The 20,136-nt window shown below is 50.8% G+C and overlaps 1 protein-coding gene across 2 annotated transcripts in view; it reads right to left on the reverse strand.

Moving 5' to 3' along the window:
* The window catches only part of KIAA1211L (KIAA1211 like), a 125,625-nt gene extending 105,594 nt beyond the window's left edge, over nt 1-20,031 (reverse strand). The window contains exon 1 of one of the 2 annotated variants that reach the window (XM_018054906.1): nt 19,682-20,031. The gene's annotated coding sequence lies outside the window, so the exon portion shown is untranslated. Of the gene's footprint in view, nt 1-19,017; nt 19,209-19,681 lie in introns of those variants that run through there. The other variant, XM_018054907.1, reaches the window with a different exon arrangement.

The raw sequence follows: 20,136 nt of genomic DNA on the forward strand, positions 1-20,136 counted from the left end.
TGGGGGGTGAGGTGGGGCGGTAGGGGACTGGGGGTGGGGTGGGGTGGGAAGGGGGCGGAGTCCCTGAGGGCAAGCCTCTGGAGGGGCCGGGTGGAACGTGGGCCTCAGAGCAGAGAGGTGGTCAACCACCCTGAGTGAGCGCCTCCTGGTCGTGGGCACTCCTTTGTTCAGCCCACCCAAAGCTTCCTGTTCTCCAAACCGAGCCTGTGTGACAGTGCCTCGCACCCAGTATCTGCTCTGACGAAAGAGAAGACCCGCCTATCCCCCCAACACATCTCTCATCTTCACTCTGGCCCCGGGCTCTTTGCCGCAGGTCCAGCTCGCTCGCCAGCACTCACCCACTGTCCCTCCTGCCTTCTTCATTTACCCACAGCTCATGAAGTGCCCTAGTGACTAAGCATCCTTCAGAAACACTCCTAAGGGTTCCAGTAGTGAATGACTCACTCCCCATTACTGAGTGTTTAACCTTGCTTCCAAATTTTCATCTTTATAAATTACATTGTGATGAACATCCCTGCATAGAAATCTTTTGATGGCAGATTTAATTGTTCCCTCGGGAAAAATCCCTAGGACTAAAATCACCAGAATGAAGGGATTCTTTTAAGGGGAATTCTTCCAAGGCTTTTATGACAGCTGCCAAATAGTTCGGCAGAAACTGTGTACCTTCTTCCCCTCCGAAAGGTGTATGAGAGTCCGCGCCACACACTTGCACCAAGTACTATCCCCCGCAGGAACAAACAGAAACAGTACGCACCCCAAAATTTGCTGATTTGACTGTTTTTTTCGTTCAGTCACTCAGTTGTGTCCAACTTTTCGACCCCATGGACTGCAGCACACCAGGCTTCCCTGTCCTTCATCATCTCCTGGGTGCTCAAACTCATGCCCATTGAGTCGGTGATGCCATCCAACCATCTCATCCTCTGTTGTCCCCTTCTCCTGTTGCCTTCAATCTTTCCCAGTATCAGGGTCTTTTCCAATGAGTTGGCTCTTCGCATCAGGTGGCCGAAGGATTGGAGCTTCAGTTTCCACATCAGCCCTTCCAATGAATATTCAGCATTGATTCCCTTTAGAATTGACTGGTTGGATCTCCCTGCAGTCCAAGGGACTCTCAAGAGTCTTCTTCAACACCACAGTTCAAAAGCATCAATTCTTCAGTGCTCAGCCTTCTTTATGGTCCAGCTCTCACATCCATACACGACTATTGGAAAGACCATAGCTTTTACTATATGGACCTTTGTTGGCAAAGTGATGTCTCTGCTTTTTAATACACTGTTTAGATTTGATAGCTAATTTGATAGCAATAAAAAGTATCTAATTTTATTATGTACCTATTGCTTTACTACTTTCTCACACGTCCTGGTATTCGCTTTTCCTCATGTGAATGAATTCACATCCTTCACCCACTTTCCTACTGGCCAGTTCATTCATAGAAAGAGTTCTTCATGGGACTTCCCTGGTGGTCCAGCAGTTAAGACACTGCCTTCTAATGCTCGGGGTGAGGGTTCAATCCCTGGTCAGGGAGCTAGGCTCCCACGGGCCTCTTGTGTTAGTCACTCAGTTGTGTCTGACTCTTTGCAGCCCCACTGACTATAGCTCGCCAGGCTCCTCTGTCCATGAAATTCTCCAGGCAAGAATACTGGAGTGGGTAGCCATTTCCTTTTCCAGGGGATCTTCCCAACCCAGGGATAGAACCTGGGTCTCCTGCATTGCAGGAAGATTCTTTACCATCTGAGCCATGAGGAAGCCCACAAAGCAAAAAACATAGACTAGAAACAAAATAATATTGTAACAAGTTCCATAAAGCCTTTGAAAATGGTTCACATAAAAAAAATCTTTAAAAAAGAAACAGTTCTTCATATTTACTATCAGAGTTGTTTATGTAAGGCTATTTTTCATACACGTTGCTAAATTGTTTTCTCAGTTTATCAAGTGAACTTTTATTTTGTTTTGGAATTTTTTCTCCTTTTGGCATACTAAAGTTTTGGTTCCCCCAGGTGAACAAGCAAAACAATTTTGGCCTCGTGGCTTCTGCTTCTGATGGTACATGTAGAAAAATGTTTCTCATCCCACAATTTCTCTTAAGAAGTTCATGTATTTATTTGGCGACGCCAGGCCTCAGCTGCAGCAAGCAGGGTCTTCGGTCTTTGTTGCAGCATGCGGCATCTTTATTGTTGTTGTTGCGTGCATTTCGTCTTATAATTTCTCAAGCTCTTATCTAAAGTGGATTGAATAACTTCATTTGTACATTTACAATTGTAACCCACATGGAATATATTTTGGGGTTTGACATGAGTGAGAAACATGATGGTTTTCCAAGTGGTTAAATAGTAACTCCTATTTTCCAGACTTTCTATTCTGTTCCATGGGTATGATTTCAATTCCTGGCCCCAGATTAAAATGTTTAGATACTTACAAATGTATAATATGTTTTAATATTGGATAGGTTATCCATGCAGATGCTGGCTGGGAATTGCATTAAATGCATGAATTAACTGGGGAACAACATGAATACACAAAATAGTATTACAGGAAATTGTTTAGCACTTGCAGGAAAGTGTTCAGCTCAGTTCAGTTCAGTTCAGCTGCTCAGGCATGTCCGACTCTTTGTGACCCCATGAATTGCAGCATGCCAGGCCTCCCTGTCCATCACCAACTCCCGGAGTTCACTCAGACTCACGTCCATCGAGTCCATGATGCCATCCAGCCATCTCATCCTCTGTCGTCCCCTTCTCCTCCTGCCCCCAACCCCTCCCAGCATCAGAGTCTTTTCCAATGAGTCAGCTCTTCGCATGAGGTGGCCAAAGTACCGGAAAGTGTTAAATACCTTCATTTACAGAACCATTCTCTCGGGTCTCCAGGTCAACTTTCTGTTCTTCGTGCAGGTTCCATACATTTTCCATTAGCATTCTCCCCATCTTTGCTTCTGTCATGAGTGGAACGACTTCCCCGTCGCATTTCCTGACTTTCTTAGGGGCAGAGAGGCTGACTGCACATTTATCCCGCAGGTGCTGTCTCTGCAATGTCCCCCAAGCCAAGCACATCTCGTTCCGAAGCCTTCACTTGTGGCCACTCCTGAAGACGCCCAGGGCTGTGACCACTAGGGGGCGCCAGCGCTTTCCTCCACAGTTTTTACAGCCTCCTGTTTTAAACCCCATTGCCCATGCAGCCCATGTCCTGTCTCACTCGCGCCAGATCCTGCAATTGGAGGTGCCTCTTACGGTAGAAATGACCCTCACTCCATAGTCTGATTTCATCAATAATGTTGTTGTTTGGCTGCTAGGTCATGTCCGACTGTGCGACCCTATGAACTGTAGCCCACCAGGCTCCTCTGTCCATGGGATTTTCCAGGCAAGAGTACCAGAGTGGGCTGCCATTTCCTTCTCCAGGCGATCTTCCCAATGCATGGATCAAGCCGGAGTCTCCTGCACTGGTAGGCTGATTCTTTACCACTGAGCCTCTAGAGAGGCCCAGTGCCCCCCACCCCCAAAAGAATACTACATTGCATGTTAAGGGCTGCTAAGAGAGTAGCTCTTAAAAGTTCTCATTACATAAAAGTATGGGATAAAGATGTATGCATAAAAATGTAGTGAATGTTAACAAGAGTTATTGTGATCACTTTGAAATACATACAAATATTGGACGATTATGTTGTGTGCCTGAAACTAACGTGTCACTTATGCCTCAATTTAAAAATAAGCAAAAAATAAATAAGATAAAATATTAGGAATTAAAACAAATTTCCACTGGGTTTGCACCCTATGGAGGAGGCCTTACTCCCGTCTACTTTCGTGCTCCATCAGGGGATGCCGGGAAGGTCCGGCCCACAGTGCCGCGTGCTGACAAACTGAGGAAGGAAGCTCTCGGTGCCAAGAGGCCAAAAGGAAGAACAGCTGCCGGCGGACAGGGAGGCCTCTGGGGCTGAGCACAAAGGAGAGCCTGTGCCTCTTCGGAGCAGATGGGGTGCAGGCCAGCCCAGCATGCCTGGAATCTCCCCAGACGAGGACCTGCGCTCCTCCCTCCCACAGGAAAGTGGGAGCTCCGGTCTGAGAAATCAGATCTGCCCAACCACGGCCCAGACACGCTCAGGTGAAGGCCAAGGCTTTCAGGCTCAGCCACAGGGCAGGTCCACGTGCAAAGCTTGTTCACACAAAGTCCAGTCCCACCCAGACTTCCTGAGTCATCCGGGCAGGTGAAGCTAGGGCAGCCACAAGCGGGCTGATACCAAGACCACGTATGGCCCAGGCCAGCGCCTTCCATCTCTTTGGCCTCCCTTGAATGAGGTGACGTGGACAAGCAAAGGAGAAGGAAACATTTGACAATGGCTGGAAGCCAGGCACTGGGCTAGGAAGGCTCCTGACATGCACAGTCTAATTCAGTTACTGCCCCAACTTACAGATGAGGAAACAGATTCAGAGGTGCAGTCACAGCCCCAAGCAACCAGCCTGGAACCAGAACAACAACAACAACAAAAATCCCATAATTGAGAAATACACCCTTCTCTGGTTTAGCTAAGACTCTGAAGGGCCTAAGAGTGCCAAGGGTGTCTATCCCAATGACACTGAAGCCTCAGGCACCCAAGCACTTGGTCCTGAACCTGAGAAACAGGGGTTGTTTGCCTTCATCAAATGGGCTACAGCCAAGGTTTGGGGCAAGGTGTGTGTGTGGGGGGCTCTTCTCAGGGTCCCTGCTTTTTCTCCAGGCCCTTTCTGCACCTGGGCGTGGGTAAGCCAAGCCACCAAGCAGCCCCGTCCTGCCTGGGTCAGCCCCGTCCTGCCTGGGTCAGCCCCGCTTCTGTGACTCTGCTGAGGCATCTCCCAGGGTCAGCAGGTCCCTCGTCACACTCCCAAACACTGCACTGTGACTTCTGGGGCGCTAAGCACTTCTGCCTTTGTGGGTCCCTTCCTCGATTTAAAAACCTCCTTTAAATATATTTTACAATTTGTTGCTGTTGTTTAGTTGCTAAGTAGTGTCCAACTGCTGGGGACCCCATGGACTGTAGCCCGCCAGGCTCTTCTGTCCATGGGATTTCCCAGGCAAGAATACTGGAGTGGGTTGCCATGCCCTTCTCTAGGGGATCTTCCCAACCCAGGGATCAAACCCATGTCTCCTGCTTGGCAAGTGGATTCTTTACCACTGAGCCACCAAGGAAGCCCATCTTTTGATATAAAGGTGAATATATTATTGTATATTAAGACACCTTCTTTACCCTAAAGTTCGTGTTTTCCTTCTGATTTTAAAAGGTTAAACCATTCTGGGGACTTTGCTGGTAGTCCAGTGGTTAAGAATCCACCTGCCAACCCAGAGGACGCAGGTGGAACCCTGGTCCAGCAACTAAGCTCCCACGTGCCGAGCAGCAGCTGAGCCCGTGGGCCGCAGCCCACAAGCCCACGAGCCCCAGCTACTGAAGCCCGAGCTCCCAGAGCCTGCGCTCTGCACCGGGAAGCCACTGCAGTGGGGAGCCCACACACGCAACTGGGGAGTGGCTTCTGCTCACCGCAACCAGAGGAAAGCCTGCACACAGCGACAAAGACCCAGTGCAGCCAAAAAAAAATTTTTTTTTAAATTTCTTCAATTAAAAAAAGGAAAAGAAATGAAGACATTTTGTGGGCCCCTAGAACTATGATGGACCCTCAGAACCATGTGTCCACTGGGCCAGTGGGCCCGGCCCCACCATGAGCCCCACAGGGTTCCCTGGACTCTCCCCAGGGTACGCAGCTTCCAGCACGGCCAGGGTCTCTAGGACCCAGCCCCCACACGGCCCGCCCCAGAGCGTCTGCTGCCCCCATCCGTCATTCATTGCCCTTACGCTGATATCCCGATGCTGTGTCGACTGAGAGCCACGTGCTGTGCTTTGCTTACTCGCTCAGTCGTGTCCAACTCTTTGTGACCCCAGAGACTGTAACCTGCCAGGCTCCTCTGTTCATGGGGACTCTCCAGGCAAGAATTCTGGAGTGGGTAGCCTATCCCTTCTCCAGGGGATCTTCCCAACCCAGGAACGGAACCAAGGTCTCCTGCACTGCAGATGGATTCCTTACCTGCTGAGCTACCAAGGAAGCCCGTGCGCGCCATGAACCTTGATAAACGTGTATTGAAGGAACAGGAATAGAGGGATTAGCGGTGAATTTTTATCAGTGGGACTACTAAATGAACCAACAGGTGGTCTGAGGAGCTTTTGCCTGATTTTCTTGGCTCTATATATCATATTCAAATTAGTTTGACACTCAGCTCCCTCACAGGTCAACAGGCCAAGACGGCCTGTGAGACAGAGCTGCTGAAAGAAGGATGTGTCTGCAAGAGTCTCAGAACCTTCTATTAGGGTCCAGGTGAAAAACAGTGGGGTCCACGGTGCCTCACAGTCACTATGCGGCTAAAGCAGCCTGTATATTTCTAATCCTAAATCTCTTCTGGGCTGTGACACTTCAGACCCTTTGGAAGTGAGTGCGGTAGCTGATGCTCAGGGACTGCTTTTTAAAAAATAAATCCTGGGAATTCCCTGGTTGGTCCAGTGGTTAGGACTCGGTGCTTTTACTGCTGGGGGCCTGGGTTTGATCCCCGGTTGGGGAACTAAGATCCTGCAAGCCACGTGGCATGACAAATAAATAAAGCCTGAAACAGAGAAAACTAAGCAGTAATTAATTAGAATTTTAGTATTATTTAGCCTAGTACATCTTTTAAATTTGTCTTCATGTTCAGTTACAACTCTTTTAGACTGCATTTGCTTAAATCATGTTTTCTTTTATTTAAGGTTGTTTAGTTGCTAAATAGTGTCCAACTCTTTTGCAACTCCATGGACTATACACTCTGCCAGGCTTCTTTGCCCAAGGGATTTTCCAGGCAAGAATACTGCTTGTCCTAAAAAGGAAACACTTGGGTGTAGAAAACTACACTTTGTCTTATAGCAGGAGCGGAGCTTCATCCACTGCAGAAGCATCATGAGCCCAAGCACCCCCTGGTGGAACCTCCTGAAATTACAAGCAAAGTACCCAGGAGGAAAAAACAAACTGCAAAAGGGCATTTCTACTTTTTTGAAAGCCTATAAATAATGAAATCTCCAAACACAAATCCTCAGTTCTTGACATGTGAATCCCTGAAGGACAAGCATTATCTATAAATGGCATCAATGTTAAGTCACACACATACACAGGTTATTATTTTTAAATACATGTGAAAAAGTAGTCAAAGTGTTAGTTGCTCTGTCCTTTCCAACTCTTTGAGACCCTGTGGACTGTCGCCCACCAGGCTCCTCTGCCCATGGGGATTCTCCAGGCAAGAATACTAGAATGGGTTGCCATGCCCTCCTCCAGGGGATCTTCCCCACCCAGGGATCGAACCTGGGACTCCTGTGTCTCCTGCACTGGCAGGGGTTCTTTACCACCTGGAAGCCCTTAAATACATGCAGATGTGATCAATAAAATAAGTCATCCAGATGAGCCTCAAAATTCATACTGTCTTTTTGTTTGTATGTATTTTCCTCATCGATACACTGATATATTGAAAATGTAGCTGCTGTCATGCTGAATGTTTCTCTACTTGTTCAGTGTTACAAAGGGACCCTGGCTTTAGGGGAGAACTGACAACCTTTAAGAAACCAAACACCACGGCTGGCCATCCTGGATGTTGTGTCTTGAAGTGAAATTCAGATGGGAATTCCACTCTGATGGACAGCAAGGAGCTTAAACTGCAGCTCTGCACACAAGACTCTATGGCCATGAGGAGAGCAAAGAACTGCTGTAATATCATGTTGATGTTACAACAGAAGTGTTTATTTGGGAATTGGGGTGGAACAAGAACAGATGATGTTTGGGCAGTATCTGCTCCCTCAGCCAATCCTGCCAGCACATGGTGAACAGTTCACTTGGGGTTGCCCCCTGGAGCCAGAGAGACTCGAGAGGCAGCCACCCTGATGCCACCCAACCACTGATGTGGTGCTGAGACAGGGGGCCTGGCCCCCAGAGCTCTGGAGCCCTTCACCACCCCCAGGTTTCAGATGGTCACACCCGCCAGGGGTCCCGGGATGGAGACAGGCACACACACCACAGCTACCTCCTGAGCTTTGGGTTCCTCACCTCCAAACAGGGATAATCCTCTCCATTCTTTAAAGCTGTAGGAAGAACCAGCGGGATCATGTAATTCCTTACGCACCCAAGAGTGCCTGGAGCACAGCCCAGGCTCGGCTACCTGGGGGCTCCAGTTCGTTCAGGTTTTACCCTCTCCGATGGCACATTACAGGCACCAGGACTCCAGCTGGCCCACACGACGGCCCTCAGGGGTGGGGGGCTCGTCACATCCCCATTTTCCAGATGTGAACAGAGGTGCTGAGAGGCCTCACAGCTGGAGAACGGGAGAGTCAGACTTTGCACCCAGAGCTCCCAGTCACGAGGTCTTGCTCAATTTTAACTGGAACGTTTTAACATTAAAAGAGAGCGGGAGAGGGGGAGAGTGGGCTTCCCCGGTGGCTCAGCGGTAAAGAAGCCACCCGCCAATGAAGGGGACACTGTTTCAATCCTTGATCCGAGAAGATCCCGCATGCCATGGAGCAACTAAACCCATGAACTGCAACTCCGGAGTTCATGTCCCACAACTACGGGGGCCCATGCATCCCAGAGGCTGTGCTCTGCAACAAGAGAAGTCACCACAGTGAGAATCCGGAGCACCACAGCTGGAGAGGAGGCCCCACTCACCGCAACTAAAGAGAAGCCCGAGCAACGACCAAGACCCAGCACAGCCAAAACTAGATAAATAAATAGCTGTGTAAGAGAGAGACAGAAGTGAGGCTCAGTTACAATAACACAGCCTTTCTAACTCACTCTCGTCCACTGGTCACAAGATATCTGCCACTTCCACACAAACTGCCTTTGCTTCTTACAACAGCCCTGCAGGAAAGGGAGCCCAAGGCCCAAGGGGTCAGCCTGGCTCCCGGCCACCTCCCTGCTCTGCTGTCCTGCAGAAGCCGCTGCAGGTGGTGCAGACAGGAGAGAAAAAGGAGGGTCCCCAGAGACTCCAGTCCTGGGTGGGAATCAGGGCGGTGACTGTGGGGGGAGGTGCCCAGACCTTGTGCACACCCTGTGGGGGAATTTGCCCAGGGATGTTCACTCCCACTGAGTGAAACCAGCTATAGGACACTATAGTGGGCCAGCTATAAGGACACTTCCTGGCCATTTCTAAGTTAAGAGTTCCAGACAGGTTAAAACAGGTGATGAGGAGAGGACACAGGGTTCAAATCCCCAGTGCGTGGCCCGCTGTCGCGGTAAGGCTCATAACCGCTCTGTGCCTGCGTGCTCCTCTGGAAATCGGGGGTAAAAACGGGGGCATGGAGCAATTCTGGCAGCACCTGGAGTACCTGCTAATGAGCAAACGGCCTATTTCCAGGAGGAAATCATCTCCTGAGGGGTTTCCCCCAGTAGCTCGGTGGTAAAGAATCTGCCTACGAATGCAGGAGACGCGGGTTCGATCCCTGGGTTGGGAAGATCCCAGAGAAGGACATGGCAGCCCCCTCCAGCATTCTCGCCTGGAGAATCCCACGGACAGAGGAGCCAGCGGGCCACAGTCTAGCACACGATTGAGCACGTGTGCATCCTGCGAGGAGGGAGAGTGAGGGGAGTTCACGTCTCTGCGGCTCACTAGCTGAGGCGCCCTGGCCAAGTTACTCGATTTTCCTGGGCCTCAGTGTCCTTCTCTGTAAAATGCACAAGGTGATCGCAAGGACTGAATGAGACGCTGCAGATGAAAGACCCAAAATGATGCGTGGTGTTGAACAGGCTTCGACACCACCTGTTCTCTGGGTGGGAAAGAGCCTGTTCTGATCACACACAGACTCAAACTTCAGTAACTATTGAAAGCACAAGGTTGCGGGGGGGGGGGTCATGCAATGCGCAGCCTGAATTGTCCAGCGATCATATGCCTTACACACACCATTCAGACTCTCACTGTACGTGCTTAGAAAAAACTGAAAGAAAAGCATCTGTTGCCACTAAAACAATTATTTCAGTGTACTTCCTAATACACAATCAACGTACAACCCCCTAAAATTCAAGAACGGCAAATACCTATCACGTATAAGTCATGGAAAGCAGGTGCTGTTGAGAGCTAAGGCACATCATCTGGGAGAGAGTGAATCACTGTTATTTTTGCCTTTAAAAAAAAAAAAAAAAAGACCTGGGGGAGGACTTCCCTGGCAGTCCCGTGGTTACGAATCCGCCTGCCAATGCAGGGGACAGGATTCTATCCCTGGTCGGGGGACTAAGAGTCACACCTGCCACTGAGCAACTAAACCTGTGAGCCACAACCACGGAAGCCGGAGCGCAGCAACAAGCACCCAGCACAACCACAGAAAAGGGAAAATAATACATAAAAGACATGGGTTCTTTGATGCGCCTTGCTGACAGCATGACCTGCTGGACGCTCCAAGGGCTAGCTCCCACCTGGAGTTAGGGGGCCAGGCTCCCTCCTCACCACCCCTCCACCCCAGAGCTTTCAGCTAGGGGGCATCAGCTCATTTTAAACAGTGCTTGTCTAATGACAGGCAAGGACCACAAGGGGCGGAGGACCTGTTGAGGGTCAGGAGAGCGTGCACCCCCAGGTTGGTGGCTACCCTCCTGCTGTCACCCAAACACCTTTTACACTGCCACCCCCGCCCCCGCCCCGGTGAACTCTGGGTTGCTAAGGACGTAGTCTTTCCTGGAATCCTTCGTCAAGAATCCTTTCCTGGAACAACTGAAAATATAGAAACGACTCAGAGGGGGAGTTTGGAACTCTACAAACACCTAAATTCACACTAATTACACACAAAAGCCTGCTGGAAAAGGCAGGGAGAAATATGGTTCATACATTACCTGCTGATCAATTATGGCTCATGGGAAAAATTGGCTATTAACTTAGCAGTAAGCTAACTCCTGCTTCCAACCCACGCCTGAGAGCTCAGGGCTGTTCAATGGGAGTGTGACATTGCCTGAAGGGGCAACACGACCCAGCGTTCCCCAACAAGAGAAAAGAACCAGATGGCCCCTGCCCCTACCCTGGCCCATGCCATCCTGCAGGCAGGCCTGGGGTCAGGGGGTTGATTTTCAAATACCTGGTCTAGCTAAAAGGCAAGTCTACAAGAATTATTTCTATGTGGGTTTACCTTGAGATAGACACAGCTATACAGATACAGATATATAGTGGGTCTTTTTTTTTTTTTAATCCATTTGAAGCTCAGGCTGGGAAAGCTTCCAATCTGGTTTCTGAGAGAGAGCAGGAAGGGGGCTAGGGTCACGCCAAAAGAGCTCTGAAGAGAAGGGGACTGAAATGAAAATCTTATCTGGGAAACGACCTTGACATTCTCTGGAGAGGACGAATGACTGATTCTGCGAGGCAGGAACCAGGCCCTTGGAATCCAAGGCTAAATTCTGTGAATCTCACCTCTGTATGCATCAAATCAAAGACAAAATGTACAAATTATGAAGAAAAGAAAAAGAGAGAGAGAGAGGTTGAGATACAGTTCACCCTACCTGGCTTGTTCACTGCCTGCTTGAGGCTAGAAAACCAAGACCTCACTTCTAGCCTCTGTCCAGGCCACACTGCCCACCTGGGAGAGTCCACTGTCCTGCTTTGCTAAGAGGCACCACAGTGGATGCATCCATTTTCTTATGAGGGGGTGTAGGGGGTCCCAGAGCCTCGGCCACAGTTTCAGGATGGACGCTGAGCCTCAGGGGGGACCCCCATCTCCTCTCCCCTGCCCCCCGTGTGGTAGGTCTGAGGAGGGAGGCAGCTCCCAGCAGGACAGCCCTGCAGGTCTGGTTGGAGGCTGAGCTTTCAATAACTCTGTTATCTTTGAACTTCCTGCACTAAATCCTCTTCTGCTTAAAGGAACTGGAGCAAATCCAGAATAGCACAAACGCTGAAGACGCTGTTGACCAAAATACATGAAATCTCATGGGAAAAAAACTTCAGCGTGAAAAGAAAGACAGACTTTGGGCAGGACATATCAACGGAAGAGGCTTGTGTATACACAGGAAATCAATCTTTCGAGATGGACTTGGAAGGAACCAACCAGACAGATGTACAAAAGAGCACAGACAATGACCTTCATTCTCATGGGGCTAAAGGACAAAAGGCTGAAAATGGCCTAGGTACACGTCCATCCAACAGAGGGTGGGTGAGTAAGTGGGGACCACCCTGCCCGTGGAGTCCTTTGCAGCCAGAAGAGTTGGTGCTACGGAAGTGTATCCAATAGGAAGTGTATCCAATAGCGTGGAGGAGACTCAACACATGAAAAGGTGGCCCAGTAAACAATGTAGACATTCCTTCTCTGCATTAATATATACTTTGTAAAAAAAACTTTTTCTTTTGTATCGGGGCACAGCCGATTAACAGTGCTGCAGTAGTCTCAGGTCAGCAGCAGAGGGACTCCACCATGCATACACGTGCCCATTCTCCCCCAAACTCCCCTCCCCTCCAAGCTGCCACATAACACTGAGTGGAGTTCCCTGCGCGGCACAGCAGGTTCTTGTTGGTCATCCAACACAGCGGTGTGTACACGTCCCTCCCAGACTCCCTAACTATCCCTTCTTCCCATCCTTCCCTACTGGCCACCGTAACAACACCTACCCCTGTGGGCACACGTGTACCTGCGCATCTGGCACAGCACGCACCAAGACCGGGAGGAGACGCTGCCCGCAGACGTCGCTGCTACACCTGCTCACGCTCTGCCTCCTGGTCTGCCGGATGGAAGAGACTGTCTGTGAAGCGACACCGGGCCTCGGGCCACCCGGGGGGGCAGCCAAAGGGCAGGCTGCCAGGACGGAGCCCAATCACAAGTCCGGTCAGGGCCCCAGATAGCGGGCAGGCTGGCCCCGAGCCAGGCTCGCCAACTTCCAGGCCTTTCCCGCTTGCCAGCCTGGCCAAGTCTTGTCTACAGTGCTTGTGCTGCCACCGAGAGACCCCGAGGTTGCCCATGAACTGCTCCTGGTAACTTCAGCTCTAGAACATGGTGCCCAATAAGCCGTGCTGACCAGAACCCCTTGACGCACAGACTCGACTTTGCCCACGAAGGCCCGACGCAGTGCAATGACACTCGCTAAGATGACATTGCTGAGTCTCAGAAAACAGGTGACTCACATCTGCAAGACGTTTCGTATATTAAGAATCCATTTACACCCTGAAAATACACTGGAAACGCTAATACGCGATGATTTAAAGATCTGATTTCCAATGGTGCATACAACTGACACCCAGTAACACACACCAAATACACAGGGCTGAGTCTATCCCCGTGGAAATGACCCCAGGGCAAGGAGGGTGGATCCCCAGGTGGAGTGTTGCAGGTTCAGACATCGAGTGGGTGGGGCTAAACCTCCAACAAACCCCATCCTCCGCCTGCTCCTCTCCGTGCAGCTTCTAAGTCACGCACCTTCCACACAGGAGAACCCAAGAGAAAGTTCCTGCTACCAGGCTGAAGAACTGACGCTTTCAAACGGTGGTGCTCAAGAAGACTCTTGAGAGTCCCCTGGATAGCAAAGAAATCAAACCTGTCAATCGTAAAGGAAATCAACCCTGAATATTCATTGGGAGGCCTGATGCTGAAGCTCCAACACTTGGCCCACCTGATGCAAAGAGCCGACTCAATGGAAAAGACCCTGATACTGGGAAAGATAGGGGGCAAGAGGAGAAGGGGGCAACAGAGGATGAGATGGTTCGATGGCATCACCAACTCAACAGACATGAATTTGAGCAAACTCCAGCAGATGGTGAAGGACAGGGAAGCCTGGCATGCTGCGGTCCATGGGGTCACAAAGAGTGGGACACGTCTGAGCGACTGACCAACCACCACTCCTTGGGGAGCATGGTGGGAGGAAGAATGAATAATTAAGCAGGCAAGCTGATGGAACATGGGGGTGAGGAGTTAAGTATCCAACCCAGGTTAGACGAGCTGGTGCCAGTGGAGACGCTGCTTCAGAGCAGCTCGCTGCACTTGCCACTTGGGCTGCAGAGCCCTGAAGGGAACTCAAGTAACCCAGGTCAAAGCCTCCACACCCACCACACCTGCCCCATGAGGTACTGAGGCTGTGCCTGGCCCCAGAGCTGCACATCGAACAAGAGAGAGAAGAGCCAAGAGCAGTCTGCACAGGCTCGGAGCAGCGTGTCCAGAGAGGACAGGAAACAGGATGAAGGACTCTCATAAGATAGGTTAAGCAGAGACAAACACTCAGTAAGGAGAGCACGTGTGCCTGCAAGACAGAGAGGCGTGGAAGGACAGACAGACACCTGATATTCATGAGGCGCTAAATATACCCAGGCAGCTGGGCAGTAAATATTCATGATACACTCAGTGCTGAAAAGGTACTAAATATTCACAATATATTCATCTACAGGAGACTAAATATACAACAGGGACTTGATATTGACTGTAATTCCGTTACCCACGGGCGACATTCAAAGTGGTCCTCGGAGCCACCGCCGTCTGTCATGCTCATCGGCCGGTCACAGATGCAGCAGGCCCTACATCTCGCCTGCGGAACAAGTGTGTGTGTGTGTGTGTGTGTGTGTGTGTGCGTGTGTGCGTGTGTGCGTGTGTGCGTGTGCGTGCGTGCGTGCGTGCGTGCGTGCGTGCGGTGGGGACGTGACTAGTCCAGGGCACCTCCTGTCAGTGGCCTGGCTGCTAGTACTTGTAACCATGTTAGCAGGAAAAGCTGACACTGCAGAGGGAGACAGAGCATGCGAGCCCTGTGTGCCCCAGGACTCAGGCCCCAGGGGGATCCCCCCTGCTCGCACCCTCCCTACCTCTGTTACCTGCCCCATCTCTCTGCCCCGGCTTCTCACTTGAAACTGCATCAAGCTCATTTCCCACCTGGAAGAGGAAATCGCAACCCACTCCAGTATTCTTGCCTGGGAAACCCCATGCACAGAGGAGCCTGGCGGGCTACAGTCCATGGGGTCACAAGAGAGTCGGACATGACTGAGCACAATAAGGTCATTCCCAACAGGACATCTACCACTAGCCCTGCTCAGCAGTGCTCTACACAGCAGACTTGCTCGTTGTCCTGGATCACCATCAGATCTCAGACCCTTCATTGCTTTAGGATCCTTTATCAGGGGGTCTTATGTGTAATAGTGTTAGTCGCTCAGTCTGTGTCTGACTCTTTGCAACCCCATGAACTGCAGGCTCCTCTGTCCATGGAATTCCCCAGGCAAGAATACTACAGTGAGTTGCCATTCCCTTCCCCAGGGGATCTTCCCAACCCAGGGATTGAACCCAGGTCTCCTGCAATGCAGTTAGATTCTTTACCATCTGAGCCACCAGGGAAGCCCCTGCTGCTGCTAAGTCACTTCAGTCGTGTCCAACTCTGTGCAGCCCCATAGACGGCAGCCCACCAGGCTCCCCGATCCCTGGGATTCTCCAGGCAAGAACACTGGAGCGGGTTGCCATTTCCTGCTCCAATGCATGAAAGTGAAAAGTGAAAGGGAAGTTGCTCAGTCGTGTCCGACTCTTCATGACCCCATGGACCGCAGCCTACCAGGCTCCTCTGTCCACGGGATTTTCCAGGCAAGAGTACTGGAGTGGGGTGCCATCGCCTTGGGGGTCCTAATTGGGATCAAAATAAATGCGCTTTTGCTTATTAAGAAAGACAATGGAAGAGTAACCACTACAAATAATTCATGAGGCATTTTCTCCGCTGATACAGGATCTCAAGTGATGCTGGTATACGTGAATCCCCACCCCCATGCTATGGGGTCACAGGGACTCTAGGTGGCAGAGTGGAAACCAGAGCCCTGACTGCCCCGCTCAGCTGGACCACTTGCTTTAAGAAAGCAAAACACCTCTGACATTTTCACGACCCCCACTCAAGCCAGCCATGCTAAGAGTAGTTTCTTGGGAAACTCGCACACCTGACCTAAGGCTTCTGCTGCCTCCCACAGACGTGCAAATCTGGGGACAGAAAAAAAGAGGGACTACTGTCTGGACCCCAGAGGTGAGTGGGTATTCCAGAAGTTCTCAAACTTCATACATTCAAAAGCCCATCCCACAGTGGGGCTAGGAACACACTTGAGCAAATAAACAACATCCTACTCCTCACCTTTCAAAAGGCTCTTTTGCAATTTCTTTCACAAACAGCTTAATCATAAGCAACATATCTGGGAGCTCTTCCTACCCAGGTCTGCACAGGAACAGTGCCGGTGTCCACAAGGAGCCGACACAGGTAGGGGTGTCCCTGGTTGCATGGCCACCCTGTCCGATCATTTCTTGTCAATTTGCCGCTAAATTCGCTGACCATTCCCTGGGACCTACTGGTTAGTGTCCTACTGAGCTCAGGGTTATGGGTCATAGCATATTAAAGGAATACAAAGGATGCTAGAGTAATTCCTCAGAATCATCGATGGGCCTTAAGGACCATTTACCTGACCTGAAAGTTTGAAATGCGCTTCCAGGTGCAGATAACTGAGAATAACAGGATTAGATGAGAATTCCTCTGATTTCCATTCGGCTGGGGGAAAATGCCAGGCATTTAGAAAGCTGACCGTGCCTATGGTCCAACGTACAGATACAGGTACCATGACAACAAAAGGGATAACACGACACCAGGAAGAGTCAACTAAGAGGTGAGCCCCAAAAGACCACTCCTGGGGAGTCTTCTGTCTTTATGGATTCAAGAGGTCCTTCCCAGTGGGGGGAAGAGATAGTAAGGGAGTTTTGGATGGACAGGTACACATGCTATATTTAAAATGGATAACCAACAAGGACCTACTGTATAGCACAGTGAACTCTGCTTAATGTTATTTGGCAGCCTGGGTGGGAGGGGAGTTGGGGGAGAATGGATACATGTATATATATGAGTCCCTGTGCTGCTCACCAGAAACATCACAACATTGTTCATCGGCTATACCCCAATACAAACTAAAAAGTTGAAAAAAAAAAAAAAGTCCTCCGCATGGGAAGTTCTCTTTAATCTCACACGTGGCCAGGTCTTAATGTTACTTAAAGTCCCACCTCCTCTGAGAAGCCCTCCCTGACCACTTTGCCTTCTACCCGCAAAGTATGAACAAAACCCAGGACTTGTGAAGCTTTAGGCTTCACAAGGGCTAATCAAGTTCTCCAAACAATTCCCAAGGATCCTGAAGACTCAATTACAACTTGGATTTTTAGGTATTTTTCCTGCTGCTTTTGGTAAATGCCAAGCATACAGTGGATCGTTGTGATGATGAAGAAGCAGCGGCATAAACAGCGTGACCGTTTGGAAAACACCGAAGCGTGTGAACCTGGTCTACTGGGCTGGGCTCGGGAGTGTGTAGGCAGACAACTCTTCTGTCCTCCAACCACCAAAGCTTCAAAGCTACTCTTTCCCCATTTCCTCCCCATCCTTGACTGGTAACTCCAACAGGCCCTACAGTCTTTCCGGTCCTTTTCAGGTAATAAGAAGTCCAGTGCAGATAATGGAGGTTGACTTGCCCAGAAGATGAGGGGGTGGGGAAAGGGAATTTCTAGTCGATTTCCCCAGTTTGCTGCCCCCTGCTTCCTTCCCACATCTCCAGGGTGCATCTGGTTTCTCCAGGGAGGGGAGGAGTTAAGATATACAAGATGCTGAAATTCCCTCTACACATCAAGAGCTTTACTCTAAGCCCCCAGGTCCAGAGGACAGGAGATACAACCTAAGAAAGATTCCTACCTTTCATGTCAAAAAAAAAAAAAAAAAAGCTCTTCCGATACAGGGAGAGAGGAACCTGGAGCCCCCAGCCCCTTTACACACAGCCTGGAGCAGAGGGGTTAGTGAGGGAAGAAAACCCCCAGGGGATTGAGAGGGACATGGAAGGCTGGGGGGAGTTTGTCCTGCTTACTGCTAGGAACATAGGACTGCTCAGACTAGGGACCTGGGCTATTCCACACAAACTGGGCAGATTCCCAGATGCCCAGCAGGGACCTGTTGGAGACACAGGGTGCGGAGACCTCAGGGCCGGATGCAGGAGCCGGGTCCCCAACTGTGTCTCACTCCAGTGACAGCCAGCTGGACAATGCTCAATGGAAACAGAAAAACGAGGCTCTGTGGTGGGAAAGCCATCAGATGACAGCAAGAAGCCACGCTCCCCACACCTTGAGGTGCTGCAACCTTCTCCTGGAGCCCAGAAACTACCTGCAGTGAGAAAGGGCCCCAGACAGTGACCTGGGGAGACGCAGACTGATAAGCTAGATAGCGACTCAGATAAAATCCTTTGAATTAGGCTCAGGAAAATCACGATCAGGACCTAGGACTAGACATATCACAGGGAACCAAAGTCCCTTGTTCAGAGCAGTGAAATTAAGTTCACCTAAAAAAGTAAGTTGACCTAAAAAACTCTGCACATCACAACTGGGAAGCTGGTGACCTTCAGCCCTCCACAATAAACCCCGGGCAAGAAACATCTCCACTCGGATCAAAAGGCTTCCTCGGGGTTTCCATGCAACACAAGCAGAGTTTATAAGCGTGTCTGCACACAGACACGTAGCTAACCTCCCAAGGAAGAGCAGATGGCTGCAAGGTTGCCCAGGCAAACCCAGCCTACTGTGCCACCTCAGAAAACTTACCCTCCAGGAGGGCAATGCACCTTCACCCACAGTCTCATTTAACCCCCTGAGCTGGCGACCGGCACTTGCATTCTGCTAAGTCAAACCAAGACTTATCAAGCTTCAGTGACCGGCTCAAGATGACCAAGCTGAACAGCAATATGAATAGGACATCCACCCTTCCCTGAGCCCGAGGGGCCTGGTCCCACGCAGCGGCCATATGCCGTGTGTGAGCCACGCAGCAGCCTTGGAGGTGCCACTTTTTAATTTGTTCACTGAGAACAGCTGCTCAGAGAAGCTAAGAAACTTGACCAGGAGGCAAGTCTGGACCAAGGGAGGCCCTCGCTCCAGGCACAAAATTTCAGGGAGTACCAAAGACTCCTGGAGACAAATGGTACAATGGACTGTTTCAAAACATCAAAATGAACACAGAATCCACACTGCACAAAACACACCACAGTTTTAAATAAAGACAGGATCTGTAGTACTGATTTTTCTTCTACCTTAGGCTCCAATATGGCTCAGCACAACACTGGGGCAGAGAGAAGAAACCAGCCCAGCTCAGTCCTCCACAGGCCCCACAGTCAGGGACCGCTGATGTTACCGCACAGGCTCTAGATAAGCTGCTCCCCACAATCCTACCGCCTCACATGGCTCTAAGGAGTGATCACGGCGCTCCATCATCCAGGTGTGAGCTCCAGGGAGACCAGGGTCTAAACAGAGTCTATTCCACGGTCACGTGCCCGAATTATGTAAATGAAGGAAGCGTGCCGGCTGGAATAGGGAGTGGGGATATTTTAAGCTATCAGTTGAGGAAGGTGTGGGGTGGGCGCTGAGAGGCTCACACAGCTGCTCGTCTCCCACTTGATAGATTTATGGCTCAAAATTAAGTATTCAGCACGGACATCGTGCCAGCTGCCGCCTGTACCGACACGAGTCTAACCCCAACGGTGGTATTCCTTTACACTTTGCATTTCAAAAGCCAAAGCCTGGTTGGTAACTACTCCACTGGAGTAACCAACCACCCAGGCTTTGCTCACTGTTCACCTCGTATTAACGCCCCATCTGAGAGGAAGCGTCCGTTCAACAAATAAGTGTTGATTAAAAATGTGAGCATTTCTTACTGGCAACCAAAGCCTAAAACGCGTATAACAAATAAAGCATTACCTGAAGCAGAAGAAGAGTTAGCGACCGTCCATTCCTCTCCCCTGCCGCGGCCTCTGGCGCCAGGAGGCACCGACACTTCGTCCACCACCAACTTCCCCCGGCACACCGACTCCCCTCCTCGTGTGTTTTCTGAGGCGTCACCTCACGATTCAAAGTTAAGTCCGGCGAAGTCAGCAAAGGGAAACTTCGGGCACTTGGGGGAGCGCGTCCGGCCGCACTCGGCCGCGGGGAGGGCGCTCCGTCCGCGTGGCTGAGGGGCTCCCCGGCTCCGAAACCCGCGCCCCAGGCCCCAGCCCCGGTACCTGCAGGGGCGCGCGGGCGGCTCCGCGAAGCGCCGGAGGCTCTCGGTCGGCGGGGCGGGGGCGGCGGGGCCCCGGGAGCGCGGACGCGCGGCCCACGCGGCGCAGCAGGTGGCCGCCCGGCCTCGCCGCCGCCGCCGCCGCCGGGTCGGGGCC

The sequence above is a fragment of the Capra hircus genome, chromosome 11 (assembly GCF_001704415.2).
Source record: "Capra hircus breed San Clemente chromosome 11, ASM170441v1, whole genome shotgun sequence".
NCBI lineage: Eukaryota > Metazoa > Chordata > Mammalia > Artiodactyla > Bovidae > Capra > Capra hircus.